Here is a 4,248-nt window from a genome sequence, read left to right on the forward strand (position 1 = left end):
AAATTATTTCTTAAGAGGTAAGTAAAAGGGATGCTGCTGGAACATAGTGTGTGTGTGTGTGTGTGTGTGTGTGTGTGTGTGTGTCTGTGTTTTATGATTAAAATCAGTTCTTTTATTGAGGGAGAGAAGTTACTCCAGTGTTCCCTGGTGGAGAGAAAGGGGGAAAGTGGGAAGTCAAGTTTGCTGGTGAGAACTTAAGGGTCTGCCAACATTGTCAGAATCCAGGCTTTTCCGGATCTTTCCATGTCTTGTGTCTACGGATCGGCAAAGGGTTCCGGAGAACCAAATGAGAGGATTCTTTCAGCTGTCAACCAAGAGGCTTTAGGTCTTCTCTCAGCCAAGGCATCCAGTGAAAATACAATTTATTTTTCAGAATCCTCTGGGGAATTAAATAGTCTCTTTCGCATTGTATTACCATGCCTCTGCTCCTTCTTCAAGCATTTTTCTCATCTCTCAATCAAGATCATTGCATTGACCAAAACATTTCAGAGAGCCGCGATTTTTGTGACATTCCTCAAGCAAGTTTATCAAGATGTTGCACTCTTCAGTTGTGCAAGTGTGGAGATAAGTCGGGATGCATCCTTAGGAGGAGGTGAAGGACCCTAGCAGAACAACCCGGTTGGCGGCCCAGCTGGGTGCCTGCTGCAGAGCTGGTGCAGCGCTCTCGGTGCTGACCCGCCTGGCCTGGCCAAGACGCGGCTCAGGGCGCATGCGCGGGCGCGCCCAAGTACGGCGGCCGCGAGGGCCCGCGGCGGCCCCTCTGGAACTTAGTTTTGAGAAAATTAAATGTGGGGAACACTAGCCAATTAAAAATTATTATGATAATTCAGGTGATATGCTTATAATAGTGTAAATACCATTTATGGTTTTAATGGATAGTTAGAACAGTTCCCTGGAAGCCACTGCCCAGTCCCCACCTCAGATGATACTTCTAGTCTGTCGCTTCATTCCCCCCCTACATCCCTTGCTTGGTGAGAGCAGTATAATACATGTAAATGAGTATATGTATATGTATATGTATATGTATATGTATATGTATATGTATATGTATATGTATATGTATATTCCACAATTGTTAAGCAGATTGAGTAGATGATAGAACTTTGTAGACCAGCATTACTCAACAAGAGATCAAATAACTCCTAGGGGCCCTCCAGGATGTTACAAGGGGAACACAGGTTTAAATCTATAAATGGGTGATTTTTGCCTCTAGTCTTGTGACACGGTTAGAATACCAACTGATAGAACGGGGTGCCACAAGAAGAAACAAGGCCCGAAGGGAGTTGTAGTCAGTGAAAGGGTGAGAAAGAACGATTTGGGCCACTAGTTTTGTTCACTGGTTCTGGAGATTACTAAGATGGTTCAAGTGTCAGCTCTGGATATTAAAGTATTTTTCTCTTCCATCAAATTTTACTCATATTGAGATAATATATTTGTGGTTTTATATATATATATATATATACATATGCATACATATGTTGCAGTTTGGTGATCAGTTCTTTGTGATTATTAATGGTTTTCTCTCTCCTTGGTGATTCTTCTTATTCTGAGGTTCATCCTAGTAGCATTCTAGCTAATTTAGATTTTATTTTTTGGGGGTCACACATGGCGATGCACAGGGGTTATTCCTGTCTCTGCACTCAGGAATCTTGGAAAATGTTCCCTGTGCATTGGAGAAGAATGTGTATTCTGCTTTTGGGGGATTAAAAGCCCTGTGAATATCTACTAGCCCTCTCTCTTCCATTTCTTCCTTCAGCACCAGTAGTTCCTTTTTTAGTTTTAGTCTCATTGATCTATCAAGAGGTGATAAAGCAGTGCTGAATTTTCTGACTACTATTGTGTTGCTAACAATGTCCTCCTTGAAGTTTTAAGCATTTTGCTGACCCCTCTTGGGGATGTATAAATTTAGGAGTGTAATTTCTTCCTGATGTACATATTTCTTGATTATTGTGAAATTAAATAAATAAATAAAATAAAATAAAATAAAACCCAGCTCCCGGAAGTGTGCGGCCACATTTGTGGCCTTGCAACCTCTTATTCTCAAGCTCTTGCTCTCAGAGAACCCAGCAGGCTACTGAGAGTATCATTCTCGCATATATTACTGACTGGGAACACCTGTAAAGGTGATTAGAGGCTGTCCCAAAAGCATCCATTGCTCTCGGAGAGCCTGGCAAGCTACTGAGAGTGTCCCGTATGGCAGAGCCTGGCAAGTCACCTGTGGCATACTCAATATGCCAAAAACAATAACAATGATGGTTCTCATTCCTCTGACCCTGAAAGAGCCCCCAATATGTCACTGGGCTACACTAGCATGTGACAGGGATGAATGGAGACGTGACTGGGACCGCTAGAGCAAATTGATGAACAATGGGGTGATAGCGATTGTGAAATGGCCTTTATTGTCACTTCTTATCTTTTTCATCCTAAAATTTATGTTGTCAGATGCTAGTATGGCTACCCTGGCTTTTTTGAAGAAATTGGTTGCTTGAAAGTTCGTTTTCCTTCCTTGACCTTGAGTCTATTTTTACTATGACTGTTTGTGTTTTTCTTATAGACAGCAGAATGATAGATTTAGATTTTTAATCCATTTTTCAACTCTGTGACTCTATTGGTGCACTTAAACCATTGACGATAAGAGGGAATATTTTCATTGGGTTTTGTGCCAACATTCTGTAGAAGATTGTTTTATTTTGGGGTTTTATTTCGTGTTACACTAGCCCCTTCAGTTTTTCATTTAAGGTTTAAATCTACAAAATTCCTGAGCTGTTATTAATTCATGAAGTAGTATATCATTCAAATCTGAATGAGAGTCTAGCTGGATACAGTATTCTGAGGAAATCATTTCATTGAGTTTTTTTTTAAACTATATTCCAATATCTTTGGACCCGGAGCATTTCGTCTGATAAGTCTGATGAAAATCTAAAAAGTTCTCCTTTGTATGTGATTTCTTCTTTGATCTTGCTGCTTTCAGTATTGTGTCTCTATCTTTGCTATTTGTCGTTCTCATTATGTTTCTTTGATTCGTTTTATTAGGGTCTTTTTTAGCTGGTACCCTTCGGGCTTCTTGGATCTGGAAGCCTGCATTCTCCAGCTCTGGGAACTTCTCAGTAGTGATGTCATTAACAGTTACTACCAATATTGGTAGTAATTGGGCTTGCCTCCCTGTTCTGGTATTCAGATGATTTTTATGTTATGCCTCTTGAACTCATTCCGTATATCTCTTACTCACCATTGAGCTATTTTGAAGTCTTTTACCATATTCTGTTGTTGCCTTTATGTTTTCCGGAGCACATCTTCAAGCTCACTGATTCTGTCTTTAGCCGTTGTTATTCTACTGTTGAGGGCATCCCCTGAGTTTTTTATTTCATCTACCAAATTTTTTATTAGTGACAATTCTGTTTGTAGCTTTTTAAAAAATTTATGCTCTCATTTCTTTCTGTATTGTATTGACTGCCCCTTCCACCATTTCTTTCATATCCTCTCTATTTTTTTGGATGTCCATTCCACTGTTTCTTTGAGCTCAATAACATCCTCTTAGCTTCATCTCAGAATTCTTTATCAGAGAGATTCTTAATGTGGGTATTCCCTGTTGAGGCTTCAGCTTGATCGATAGTGTTCTCTTCTTCCCCCTTCAAGTATAGTATCTTCCTCTTTCAAGTATAGTACGTTGGTGCTCCTGTGCGAATTCTGTGGGACCTCTAACACTGATCCAGGCAATATTTTCTTTTGAATTAGGTTTGTACAGATTCTTGTGTTCACAGTTATTTTGTTGAATTTTGCTTGGAATAGAACAGCAGACTACTGGCTTAATGCAGCTGGGGTAGCCAGGCTTTAGTCATAAGAGTTCTGTAAAGGAGGCTGAGATATGGGTCCAGTGCAGCATGAAAGGGAAATTAATTGTCATATGCATGATCTGCAGCAACCCAAGAGGCCATGACCCCTGCCACGGGTATACCTGGGGGGAAGGGTCCCTGCGTTGGTGCAGATCCTGGTTTACAATTCAAGTCTCACTTCTAGAACACTTGTAAAACCGCAGGTGTCCGCTGTCAGGTAGTTGCTCATTTGGGCCATGAGGTGCTTTTTAAAACTATTTTTGAAAAGAAACTCATGTGGAAATTTGAGTCAGATTAGGAGAGTTGAACGGGTTCTGAGATACTGTTTTCATTAGCACGATGCTGCTGCACATTCCTTCAGTGCAACCTGGTTATCAGGATGGAGCTTTGTTGCTGGAATTCTGCTTGGAGCTGT

General features: G+C 40.7%; 1 pseudogene; it reads right to left on the reverse strand.

Annotated features, from left to right (window-relative positions):
• Window positions 1-362: 362 nt before the first annotated feature.
• On the reverse strand, window positions 363-580 carry LOC130017460 (COX assembly mitochondrial protein 2 homolog; annotated as a pseudogene).
• Between the last annotated feature and the right edge of the window lie 3,668 nt (window positions 581-4,248).

This window comes from Sorex fumeus, unplaced genomic scaffold (assembly GCF_029834395.1).
Source record: "Sorex fumeus unplaced genomic scaffold, SorFum_2.1 ptg000197l, whole genome shotgun sequence".
In the NCBI taxonomy this organism is placed as follows: domain Eukaryota; kingdom Metazoa; phylum Chordata; class Mammalia; order Eulipotyphla; family Soricidae; genus Sorex; species Sorex fumeus.